This window comes from Bufo gargarizans, chromosome 5, assembly GCF_014858855.1.
Source record: "Bufo gargarizans isolate SCDJY-AF-19 chromosome 5, ASM1485885v1, whole genome shotgun sequence".
Classification (NCBI taxonomy): domain Eukaryota; kingdom Metazoa; phylum Chordata; class Amphibia; order Anura; family Bufonidae; genus Bufo; species Bufo gargarizans.
In genome coordinates this window covers 392,512,562-392,526,839 of record NC_058084.1, presented here as the reverse complement: position 1 = coordinate 392,526,839, position 14,278 = coordinate 392,512,562, and the positions used below count along the sequence as shown (strand labels likewise).

The following is a 14,278-nucleotide window of genomic DNA, read 5'->3' as shown; positions in this document are numbered from 1 at the left end:
GTTAGCTGGCATATCGGACAGGACTTACAGTACTTCTCAACTTCCTGGTAGACCCCATCCAAAAAAAACTCTGGAGAACCCTTTCTTGGGTCTTCTCTGTTCCAAGGTGTCCCCCTAGGACATAGTTATGTGCCATCTCAAGTACTTTGTGTCTATTGGACTGAGGGACCAGCAACTGCTCAACGATTTACAGGTCTTTCTTGACCACTCTATACAGGGGATTACTATTCATAGCAAAATGAGGAAATTGCTGATCAACCCCTGGACTTTGGGGAATGCCATTAATAACCACTACATTTTCCTTGGCATGTCTAAGGGTATCATCCTTCAGTTGGGCGGTACCAAAGTTATCACAGGTTACCTCCAACTCGGGTATATCTCGGGGGGTGGGGTCAACATCATATTCCCCCGCTAAGACCTATAGTGAAGACGTCTCGACCTCTCCCTTGGGACCAGTCTTAACATTATCGTCCAGTGGAGGATCCTGCCCCATTTTTCCATAATGCCCAAAACAGAGGGAAATCCCGCCCCACAATTACACTATGCATAAGGGTTTTTACCACCCCAACCGAGCGAGAATTTCTACTCGCAATTTTGCATAATCTCGGACATCTTGTTCACTGAGGTCATGATGGGCTTTCTGGGGTTCCCCGATCAGATAGAGTGCCAGTACCGCAACCCAGTCTTCCTCCATAGGGTGGGTTTGTGACTGCATGGTTGCTAGGAACTTCTCCCAGGACATCAACAGTACACCATATAACTCCGACCAGAATATTCATGAACCCGCCGGTCCACAGGCAGTGCTCATCGGAGTAGCTGCAGAGTTTTCGTGGACTCGTTATCCACAGACAATGCTCTCCGGAGTGATTGCAAAGTTTTCATGGACGTGCCGATCCACAGGCAATGCTCTTGAGAGTGATCACAGAGGTTTTCGTTGACCCGCCAATCCACAGGCAAAGCCGCCCTTGTAGTTGCAGAGGAAAATCTTTAGCATCTATACATGTCACGCTGTAGCTATTGGCAATGGCTTTGCAATGGCCGGATCCTCCACCACTTGTAATGTTCTAAAGTGGGATAGGGCAACGTGGTGGTGACAGAGACGCAACAGTCCCAATGCAGTAACCTAGAGATTTCTTTTAGCTCCACAGACATTCTGCAAGACAACAGATATAAAACCAAAACACATTTGCCTGGTTTGGCTAAACAGAAATAACACCAAAACACATTCACCTGGCTCAGCTGGTATAATGACTGAGGCCTCTGCCTCATGCTCCCAGGGTATGGTAACACTCAGCTCTGTTACCAGCCTATAGACTGCTGGTGTCTCTCAGCTGGGTTGTTTGCAGAGAGACACTGCTGGTTCCTTCAGTCTTTTATGTACCTGTAATGAAGGACTCTTTCCTCAGCTGAACAGGCTGAGTCTCCCCCACTCTCTGTAATGGAGTTGGAGTGGGAGTGGTGAATACCACCACCACCTATTCACCACTCCAACCAGGCTGGCCCTGATTTTACCATTTACCAACAGTTCAGCAACTAGGCTCCTGAACAAAACAACATTATCCGGCTTTTAATATCTTGCCCAGCTTAACTTTCCGGGCAAGATATACACTCCCTCCAATACAATTCCTGCTGTCTGCCTACACAGCAAAAAATATATGTTAAATGGGCTGTGCCAAGTTTTGAAGTTGCCGCTTTCCACAGGATAGGGAATAACAAACTGTTCTGTAGGGGTCCTACTGCTGGGACCTCCACCGATCCACCAATTTCCCACTGGAAATAGTCGAGCACTGTACTCATTTTCCTCCAACGGTCCCATAGAAAATTAATGGAGCAACATGGCACATTCCTGACTTGCCATTACATCAGATCAGGGAAACAGGACCCCCTCTCTCGGAATCGTGGGGTCACAGCTGTTGGACCACCAGTAAATAGAAGATAACTATCCAGTGGATAGGAGATAACTTCAAATCTTGGCACAACCTCCTTAATAAGTATTTTAGGTAAATCTGAGTACACACCTACACCTGATTCTTCATTTGAAGCGTCCATTTCAGATTCCATGATATTTGCTGGAAGAATAGCATAGCATGGGGTCCATGATGTCCTGTCGGTTTCCATCATGTGACAAATCCGGCTCTCCATTTTTAGTTTTCTACTCCAAGCATGGAACACAAACCAGATGTGCATGTATTTATCCTCCTTTCAACTCAAATGCTCTGTTTGGAGGCTGTGCTTGAGCCTCCGTCATATTTTACTTTACAAACTGTAGCATGCAACACAAATTTTCTCATCAAAATGTTGGAAACCTTAACTTCTATTCATATCATGATGATATTTTTACATTTTTACATCCCGTTTCTCATGTCATACACATCAGAGACCTGTTACAATCTATCACAGTAAAGAAGAACACAAATGTGAGTCATGGTAGTGCTGGTGGCCACGTCGAGGAGCAACACTCATTCGTGTCTGCAGATTTTAATTTAACAAAATGAATATATGATATGTTGTAAGCTTTGTATTATGAGATAATAAATAGTTCTGAATGATAATGTTAATTTATTCCAAAAGAGTTTACCCTACTTAGATATTGATGACCCATCTTCCAGAAAGTAAAATATAGTCTGGCACTCAAAAGGATTTGTAAATGCTTATGTTTTCGTAGAAAAGGCAATCCATTAATTAGTATTGTACATATATGACATTTCAGTTAATACAGATTGCAGAGGATAGTAAAAGTAGAGCAATGTCGTGCAGCAAGGAAAATAGGTGAATCCTGCTATGAAAGCAGCCTTCATGGTGGGATGTACTGCTTTTCCCTGGTGCCTCACATCCTTCTACATTTACTATCCTCCTCAATTTGTATCTGATAAGGGTCTCTGTGTGGACTGAGATGTCATGTATATACAATATCAATAGCCTTTTCTATAAAACACAAGCATTCACAAAGCCTTTATATTAAACTATATTTTACTATACATATATGGAGCAAACCCTACTTGAGCAACGGAAAAATATGGAGTACCATATAGCCTTCTTAGGTCTTCAATATCAGGTCGGTCGGTGTTCGACACCTCACACCTTCACAGTCAGCTGTTTTGGGCAGTCACTGGTGCTGGAAAATATGCAGTGGATGGAAATCTTTGCACATTGTGTGGTTTCTGGTGCCAGTCTACTACAACTTAGCAACCATTCACTTGAAAGTGAGCTGAGCTTCAGTACCCCAATTCAACCACTGCACAGGGGGCTGAATATGGGGACTGTTCTTCTAGTACTGTCAACTGTATACTTTAAGGTGCCTGTGGCTGTTCGAAACAGCTGACTGTGTGGGTGCAAAGTGTCAGACCCCCACCAATGTGATATTTGATGACCTTTCCTGAGGATAGGCGATCAATATCTAAGTAGCATAAAGCCACTTTAGTGATCTTGAAATGGTCATGACACAACCATAAGAGCAATTCCAAAAATACGCTCCTGATAATCATTGTACATGGTTTATATTAGTGCACATACTGTATATAAAAAAAACTTTGCATCTCCTTCATTCTTTCTCTGTGCTTCAGTCCTAGACATCTTTCCCACTGGCGTGTGAACCTGATCTTACAGAATACGAACAAACCTCGAAACTATTTGTGGATTCCCAAACAACTAATAAAATCCTATGGAAAGGGAACTGTGAGCAGCAATGTACTCAGAAACCTACAGCAAGAAGTCTATTGGAGTCACACTTGAGTGTTATTTGCTTTACTTACTACTATGGGATTGTAGGACATTAGACAGTGTAAAAGTTCACTGCGGAGGTAAACATACTAGTGGTGGGGTCATGTATGCAAGTGACAGCTTAATGGAATACAGCAAGACGGTTGAGAAATGGATACTGATGGTCTTCTTATGGATATAACTTCTACAGGTTGACAAAACCGTAACAAATCAGGTATATTGTATCTTGCAATTTTATAACTTGTATTTTTAAGCACTTTATCAAAAATGTTTCCCACCATTGAAGAGACTGAATAAAAAAACCTAACCACGATTTTTACTCCTTGCCTTCTTAGAACCATAACTTTATTTTATCATTCACAAAGCTGTATGAGGGTTGGCTCTTTCTAATGACATCATTTAATATAGCATACAATGCAGTGGGAAGCTGGAAAAAAATTCCAAAGTGAAATTAAAAGTCAATTAACAAATCAATCCCACCATAGTTTTATGGATTTGGAGGAGATTTATCAAACTGGTGTAAAGTAGAACTGGCTTAGTTGCCCCTAGCAACCGATCAGATTCCATATTTCATTTTTCACAGCTCTACTTTACACTAGTTTGATAAATCTCCCCCTTTGTTTTTACGGCAAACTGACCTGTCCGCTTCATTCTCTGGGTCATTATGATTAGGGATAATGTTTCTTGTGTTTTAATACTGAAAAAAATAAAAAAATTCTGCTTCACATCGCCATATTCTGACCCCCATAACATTTGTAATTTTATTTACATCCATAGAGATGTGTGAGGACTCATTTTTGAGGGATAATCTACAGTTTTCAGTGATACAATTTTGGAGTGTGTATGTCTTTTTGAACACTTTTTATTCAAGTTTTTTTGGGAAGGTGAAGTGATGAAAAAACTACAAATCTGTAATTTAGATTTTTTTCTGTTACAGCGTTCAGCATATGGGATAAAGACATTTATATTTTAATAGCTCAAACATTTTAGAAGTGGAGGTGCAAATGGTATTCACTTTTTTTTACTGTTTATTTATTTTTTACTTTTATTATGGGGAAGGGGGAGAGGGATTAGAATTTTTATATTTTTCACCTTTTTTTTTTTTTTACTTACAGGATTTGAACAAGCATTTATTAAATTACTTGTCAAATAGTCTTCAATAAATGCCCATTGTAGCATATGGGAAACTCAGTACTGAGATACAGGCAGGGCTCCATAAGAGCTATCATTGCAGAAGCCGAATATAGCTATATACATTGGCGTATAAGTTAATTTTATTAAAATACGTTTTGCGTCTGATTAGTCTAAATCGACCATGCAATTCGATTCAGGTACAAATCTATTCTACCGAAAGTGCTTTAAATGCCTGGAAAAGTCTCTCTCTCTCATCAAATATTCCCCTGAATCAAATCTCCAGAAATTCTACTTTTTTTTTCCATTTTTTTTTATTCCAGTCCAATTTTAATTAATCTGAATAGATGCTCTCATTTACCTAGATGTTTTTTGTGGAAGTGTCTTACAAGTCTTTTTTATGTTTTTTTTAAAATGTTTTTTTTTTGTGTATTTTTTACTTGTGTCTTATACAGCAAGCTCCAGAAATTCAATGGAAGTTTATTATAATTATTAAAAACAGCACAAACTTTTTTGTAGTGTTGACACATGAGGTCCTCTCTCCTTTTGTCCCAGTTTGTAACTGGTCTTGTTCATGCTTATTGTAATTGTTTTATATTAAGTACAGTATGTCCAAAAAAGAGGAGCAATTACTAGCTTCCAAATAAAAACAATAGTCTTTTATAAGCAAGCGATAAAAATTCCCATCGAAAAAACACTTTTATCTATGCGTTTCGTATTAATACATGAAATGACTAAGGATTCTAATGTTTTTATCTGAAAAGCGTAAATAAAAGTTTTTTTTCTATGGGAGTTTTTATTGCTTGTTTAATAAAGGCCATCGTTTTTATTGTGAAGCTGGAATTTGTTCCTCTTTTTTGAATTTACCTTTGGTGCTGTGTTCCAAGCACCTCTGTGCCTTCCAAACGATGAGCAGGTGAGCTCTGTGCCTATCCTATATAATAAAAACCCTCTATGCCTGCGATGTGTCTGTGCGTTCAAAAGTTAAATGCGCATGCGTGATGCGCCGAGTTAAATGCACATGCGCCGAGTTAAATGCAGATGTGCAATGCGCCAATTTAAATGCGCATGCGCAATGTGCTGAGTTTAATGCGCATGCGTTGCGCGCCAGACAATAGAATCGCAGTTCACCACACAGCCGCCCGGACCTCCCACAAGCGCCGCTATTACAGTCCTGTCAGACACAGATACAGCATTCAGTTCCAGCCATCTCAGCCACTAGTCAGTACTAGCCATCTCAGCCGCCATTACAGTCCTGTCAGACACAGATACAACATTCCGTTCCAGCCATCTCAGTCACCAGTCAGTGCCAGCTGTCTCAACCATCAGTCAGTGCCACCAGCCATCTATATAATACTGAGATGTGTCCGTGCATGTGTGATGATGTTAAGGCCGAATGCACACGGCCGTTTTTGACGGCCGTGAGCGGTCCGTGGAACCGCGGCCTGGATTCCTGCTGAGAGCAGGAGCACACGGCGTCATTGGTTGCTATGACGCCGTGCGCTCGCTGCTGCCGCTGCAATACAGTAATACACTGGTATGATCTATGTGTGCATTCGGCCTAAATGCGCATGCGCGGTGCGCTGGCCAATAGAATCACAGCGCAACAACACGCGGCTGCACCGCCCATAGCATCGCGCCAGCAAGCAGGTCAGAGGGCTGACAGAGGAATGGAAGATTTGGTGAGCGGGACCACGGAGGAGGAGGACACTGCCAGGGCCGGACTGGCCTGCCGGGATACTGGGAAATTTCCCGTTAGGCCGGCAGGCCTGAGTGCCGCAAGGCCGCGGCCCTGGTGACAAGTGGAGGCGGCCGGCGGCAGGGCACAGCAGGAGATGAGCGCTTCCATTGTGGAAGCGCTAATCTCCATAGTAATCTGTATCGCCATCTTCAGGACGGCGATACAAATGTCTATGCTGCGGCAGGGGAGGGAGAGGTGTGTCCCCTCCTGTTCCTCTGATAGGCTGCCGGCCTAGTGCTGGCAGCCTATAAGAGGCCGGTGCAAGCGGCGCGGTGACGTCATCGCGCCGCCTGAGCCGTATAGCGAGGGACACAGGCCAGAAGAGGCCTGCATCGCATCGCTGGAGGTAAGTATAAGTGTTTTTTTTATATAGGTACAATACTGGATCATGATGGGGGGGCTACTGGCACATGATAAGGGGGGGCTACTGGCACATGATAAGGGGGGCTACTAGCACATAAGGAGGACTACTGGCACATAAGGGGGGACTATTGGCACATAAAGATGACTACTGGCACATAAGGGGGGCTACTGGCACATAATGGGGGGCTACTGGCACATAAAGGGGGGCTAGTGGCACATGATAAGGGGGGCTAATGGCACATGATAAGGGGGGGCTACTGGCACATGATAAGGGGGGGCTACTGGCACATGATAAGGGGGGCTACTGGCACATGATAAGGGTGGGCTACTGGCACATAAGGGGGACTACTGGCACATAAGGGGGACTACTGGCACACAAGGGGTGCTACTGGCACATAAGTGGGGCTACTGGCACATAAGGGGGGCTACTGACACATGATGGGGGGGCTACTGGCACATGATAAGGGGGGCTACTGGCACATGATAAGGGGGCTACTGGCACATGATATGGGGACTATTGGCACATGATATGGGGGCTACTGGCATATAAGGTGGCTACTGGCACATAAGGGGGGCTACTGGCACATAGGGGGGCTACTGGCACATTATAAGGGGGGCTACTGGCACATAAGGGGGATTAGGGGCACATGATAAGGGTGGGCTACTGGCACATAAGGGGGACTACTGGCACATAATGGGGACTACTGGCACATAAGGGGGGTACTGGCACATAAGGGGGGCTACTGGCACATGGTAAGGGGGGCTACTGGCACATGATATGGGGCTATTGGCACATGATATGGGGGCTACTGGCACATGATGTGGGGGCTACTGGCACATAAGGGGGGCTACTGGCACATGATAAGGGGAGGCTACTGGCACATGATATGGGGGCTACTGGCACATAAGGGGGGCTACTGGCACATAAGGGGGCTACTGGCACATAAGGGGGCTACTGGCACATGATAAGGGGAGGCTACTGGCACATGATATGGGGGCTACTGGCACATAAGGGGGGCTACTGGCACATAAGGGGGGCTACTGGCACATGATAAGGGGAGGCTACTGGCACATGATATTGGGCTACTGGCACATAAGGGGGGCTACTGGCACATAAGGGGGGCTACTGGCACATGATAAGGGATTACTACTGGCACACAAGGGGATTACTGGCACATAATAAGGGGGGGGTTACTGGCACATAATAAGGGGGGCTCTGGCTGCTGACACATGATGGTGGGGGGCTCTTATTACTGGCACGTGATTGGGGGCATCTATGGGGGCACATCTTACTGTCACATGATTGGGGCATCTATTGGGGCACTTATTACTGGCAGATAATTGGGTGGCACTATAGGGGCATCTACTGAGGCTAAAAAGAAGGGGTATTTAATATTGGGGGCTCGGTATAGGGGCATTTTATACTGGGACACATTATGGTGGGAACTATGGGGAAGGGGGGCAACTGGGGGCATTACAAAGGGGTATGTTTTGCACATTAAAAGGAGAATTATTCCTACCGGGGGGGCATTATGGTGGGCTTTATTACTCCCCCATGGTATGACCCCCTAGTAGTAGCACCAGTCTCTCCCTGCTCTGCTATCCCTCTGCCCCTTCTCCAAATCTTTATTATTAAATCTTTCTCATTAGGATAAAACACATCAGCTCCGCCGACCCCCCGGCCAAGTGTTGAAGTGGTGTCCGGGATCCCCAAGGGCCAAGTCAAGTAATTGTAAGTTTTCATGTAAAATATGTTTATGTTTGTAGTTGATCTTTATTATCGATTTTACATTGCAGATTTATTTATTTTTTTGCAGCATATGGGTGAGATTTTATAAATATTTTTATTATTTGGTCGAAAGGCTCATTGAGGGGGGAGGGGGGATTGTAACAGGACTGCCGTAGAATATCTAAAATAGCTGGTCAAGTAAAATGTTGCATGCAACAATCATTAAATAGGTGGCCAACAAAAAAGGGGCGGGTCACAGGGCCTGGTAAAACACTGTCTGAGCATGCTGAGAGTTGTAGTTTTGCAACAGTTGGAGGCATCCTGGTTGGAAAACACTGTGTTAATATGAACAATGGGGGTTCTACAAAAGAGCTATTGTGGGGCAAAGTTCATATTCGTGTTTACACGTGTTTTAAAATGAACGCTTTGTCCTATTATAAACAATTAAATAATGACGCAATGCTGTGGGGCTGGTATGCAACTTTTTCCAGGGCTGGTTATTATCCCCAGTCCGGCCCTGGACACGGCGGTAGCCGAGCTCAGGTAATCACCGCACAACTGACCGCGGCATGGAAGGTGCGGAGGTGCGCGCTGTGTGAGGGGGAAACCACCGCTGAGGAAAGGCGTGTGGCGCCCAGAGACCCCTCTCTGTCCTCCCTCCTCATGGAGCCCACTCCCCCAGTGTCCCTACATGACTGCACTGCCCTCAGCCCTGTCACTGCCCATCCGCCAGCTGTGGCTCCGCTCTACAGTATACAATAATCTATAGGCGCTGTGACCACTGACATCACATAGGGGACCTGCACTGATCACATATTATAATCTACACCTCATAATAATCTATCTTCTACCATATATTAAAAGCCCTCTGTGCCTGCGCTGTGTGCCGATGTTAAATGCCCATATGCGGCGTGCCGGCCAATTGGCACACTTGCACGGACACCGCCTGCACGGCCCATACCTGCGCGCCCGGCGTGTACAGGGGGGAGAGCGCCCGGCATGTACAGGGGGAGAGCGCCCGGGATGTAGAGCTGTCTGGAGATAAAGGACCACATAACTTGGGGGGAGGTGGCTGTGTGTGCTGCAGTCGGTGAGGAGCTGTGCATCCTGGACTCCGTGCCCCGCACGCTGTAAGCTGGTCTCAGGTGAGAGCTCAGCCCTGGGCACCCGTACAGGGACTTCCGCGTAAAGACACGTCCCTGCGGACAGCGTGTCCCTCCCCTTTCTTGGGTGACAGCCCGCAATGTAGTGAAATCATGGTGGAGTCTGTCCGCTGTGGAGCCGCACACCCAAGCCAGTAGATCCTCAGCACAGAGTGTGATCCCAGCCAGTGACGGGTGTAAGAGGCGCCATAGAGAAGAGATTGTGCCGGGTGTACTGCCAATGAGGATGGGTCCCCAGTGGCGGTCCCGCCTACGCCAGAAGCGGTGATTTGGCGGCGTGCAGGTGTGGGCGGCGTATGGAGTGCCCTGTCCTCATTGGTCGGTGTGCTGTGGGCGCTGCGTGTGGTATATGTGCTGATAGGTCGCCGCGCCACGCATGCGCATTTAACATCGGCACACATGCACGGACACATCACAGGCACAGAGGGGTTTTATTATATAGAAAGAATAGAGGTATATAATATAGAAGCCCTGTGTGAGTGCTCAGGGCTGCGTGTCCGTGCGTGTGTGCTGATATTTCAACTGCACATGCGCGGCGCACCGTCCAATCAACACATGGCGCTCCACATGCCACCCGCACCGCCCACACCAGTGCGCACGGCACGCCGACCAATCATCACACGGCGCTACATACACCGCCCACACCTGCGCATTGGCCAATTGCCGCCACCGCTTGCAGGTTTTGGTGTGCTCTCAACATCGGAACACCGCCATTACTGTTCATGCATCACACAGCCGCACAGTCCCAGCACTCTCAGCCACAGACAGCAGCCGCTGCCAGCAGTCTCAGAACCACCAGTCAGTGCCAGCCGTCTCAGTCATCAGTAAGTGCCACCAGCCACAGCCACCAGTCATAGTGCCAGCAGTCTCAGCCACCAGTCAGTGCCATGGTTTCTTGTCCCCTCCTGGGCTTGCATTGCCTTCATCCAAGCTGAAGCTATAGCTTGAAGTACTCCAAAGCCAGGACAAGAAGTTCCAAGGATTAAACTAAGGCCTCTTGCACACGACCGAATGGCTTTTCAGTATTTTGTGGTCCACAAAAAACGGATCCGCAAAAAATACGGATGTCGTCCGTGTGCATTCCGTATTTTACGGAACAGCTGGCCCCTGATAGAACAGTACTATCCTTGTCCGTTATGTGGACAATAATAGGAAATGTTCTATCTTTGAATGAAACGGAAATACGGAAACGGAAGGCATACGGAGTACCTTCCTTTTGTTTTGTGGATCCATTGAAATGAATGGTTCCATATACGGAACGCAAAAAGGAACGTGAATGTAAACATGTGCAGGTGGCCTAAGAGACAGACTACAGCTAAACTAAGTTCCAGCAGAAGTGGAAAGTTCCTATTTACTCCAGCTAGCTTAGCAGAGCTGAGATTGTTGCAGAAAAGGATTTGCCTGCCAGATTAAGCCAATACCTGCTGATGACCAAGATACCGTTTGGAAACTGTTTGGATTACTGTTTATGCCAAGTAAAGCATCTGTTCATTCAATGTTACTACATAGTCTGGACTCCATTTAATCTACTTATTTACCATCCAAGTTTAACTAACCCTTTTTGCACTTGCTATGGACTACACCACATCTGGGATCCAAGGATATCCAGGTAGGAACACTGTGACATGTGTACATAACATCTGCAGAGACTGTAGGCCACCCTGCACACTCTGGCAATCCTACCCCTGGGTACCAACATTACCATCTACAAAAGGAAGCCTTGAGCTTCCGCTACATAACCGCAACTGGCGTCACGTTTATTTGCTCTATAAGAGGGACATATTTTGTAGAAACCTCCTAAGGGGCAAGGGATCCCCCAGGCGCTGGCAGTGGGCTGCTGCACATGCATGGCATTATGGGTGATTCCGCCTTCCCAGAGTTCCTTTCTCCATGTACTCACACGTGCAGCAGCGATTTTAGAAATAAATGTGGTTTGTTATCACGAAGCGCAAGGAAATTCGATTCACTCATCTCTATATATATGCACAGCCCCTCTACCCACAGTATATATGCATAGCTCCTCCACTTACAGTATATATGTATAGCTCCTCCACCCACAGTATACTGTATATGCACAGCTCCTCCACCCACAGTATATATGCACAGCTCCCTCACCCACAGTATATATGCACAGCACCTCCTCCACTCACAGTATATATTCAAAGCTCCCCCACCCACAGTATATATGCACAGCTCCTCCACTCACAGTATATATGCACAGCTCCCCCACCCACAGTATATATGCACAGCTCCCCCACCCACAGTATATATGCACAGCTCCCCCACCCATAGTATATATGAACAGCTCCTCCATTCACAGTATATATTCACAGCTCCCCCACCCACAGTATATATGCACAGCTCCCCCACCCACAGTATATATGCACAGCTCCTCCACCCACAGTATATATGCACAGCTCCCCCACCCACAGTATATATGCACAGCACCTCCTTCATTCACAGTATATATTCAAAGCTCCCCCACCCACAGTGTATATGCACAGATCCTCCACTCACAGTATATATGCACAGATCCTCCACTCACAGTATATATGCACAGCTCCCCCACCCACAGTATATATGCACAGCTCCCCCACCCACAGTATATATGCACAGCTCCCCCACCCATAGTATATATGAACAGCTCCTCCATTCACAGTATATATTCACAGCTCCCCCACCCACAGTGTATATGCACAGATCCCCCACCCACAGTATATATGCACAGCTCCTCCACCCACAGTATATATGCACAGCTCCCCCACCCACAGTATATATGCACAGTACCTCCTTCATTCACAGTATATATTCAAAGCTCCCCCACCCACAGTGTATATGCACAGATCCTCCACTCACAGTATATATGCACAGATCCTCCACTCACAGTATATATGCACAGCTCCCCCACCCACAGTAAATATGCACAGCTCCCCCACCCACAGTATATATGCACAGCTCCCCCACCCATAGTATATATGAACAGCTCCTCCATTCACAGTATATATTCACAGCTCCCCCACCCACAGTATATATGCACAGCTCCCCCACCCACAGTATATATGCACAGCTCCTCCACCCACAGTATATATGCACAGCTCCTCCACTCACAGTATATATGCACAGTACCTCCTTCATTCACAGTATATATTCACAGCTCCCCCACCCACAGTCTATATGCACAGATCCTCCACTCACAGTATATATGCACAGCTCCCCCACCCATAGTATATATGAACAGCTCCTCCATTCACAGTATATATTCACAGCTCCCCCACCTACAGTATATATGCACAGCTCCCCCACCCACAGTATATATGCACAGCTCCCCCACCCACAGTATATATGCACAGCTCCTCCACTCACAGTATATATGCACAGCTCCCCCACCCGAAGTATATATGCACAGCTTCTCCACTCACAGTATATATGCACAGCTCCCCCACCCACAGTATATATGCACAGCTCCCCCACCCACAGTATATATGCACAGCTCCTCTACCCACAGTATATATGCACAGCTCCTCTACCCACAGTATATATGCACAGCTCCTCCACCCACAGTCTATATGCACAGCTTCTCCACCCACAGTCTATATGCACAGCTCCTCCACTCACAGTGTATATGCACAGCTCCTCCACCCACAGTATATATGCACAGCTCCTCCACCCACAGTCTATATGCACAGCTCCTCCACTTACAGTATATATGCACAGCTCCCCCACCCACAGTATATATGCACAGTACCTCCTTCATTCACAGTATATATTCAAAGCTCCCCCACCCACAGTGTATATGCACAGATCCTCCACTCACAGTATATATGCACAGATCCTCCACTCACAGTATATATGCACAGCTCCCCCACCCACAGTAAATATGCACAGCTCCCCCACCCACAGTATATATGCACAGCTCCCCCACCCATAGTATATATGAACAGCTCCTCCATTCACAGTATATATTCACAGCTCCCCCACCCACAGTATATATGCACAGCTCCCCCACCCACAGTATATATGCACAGCTCCTCCACCCACAGTATATATGCACAGCTCCTCCACTCACAGTATATATGCACAGTACCTCCTTCATTCACAGTATATATTCACAGCTCCCCCACCCACAGTCTATATGCACAGATCCTCCACTCACAGTATATATGCACAGCTCCCCCACCCATAGTATATATGAACAGCTCCTCCATTCACAGTATATATTCACAGCTCCCCCACCCACAGTATATATGCACAGCTCCCCCACCCACAGTATATATGCACAGCTCCCCCACCCACAGTATATATGCACAGCTCCTCCACTCACAGTATATATGCACAGCTCCCCCACCCACAGTATATATGCACAGCTTCTCCACTCACAGTATATATGCACAGCTCCCCCACCCACAGTATATATGCACAGCTCCTCCACTC

General features: G+C 46.5%; 1 long non-coding RNA gene across 1 annotated transcript in view; it reads left to right on the top strand.

Annotated features, from left to right (window-relative positions):
- The window catches only part of LOC122939202, a 33,258-nt gene extending 29,225 nt beyond the window's left edge, over window positions 1–4,033 (top strand). Inside the window, exon 2 of the long non-coding RNA XR_006390102.1 lies at window positions 3,564–4,033. This is a non-coding gene — a long non-coding RNA (uncharacterized LOC122939202). The remainder of the gene's footprint in view (window positions 1–3,563) is intronic.
- The last annotated feature ends 10,245 nt before the right edge of the window (window positions 4,034–14,278 follow it).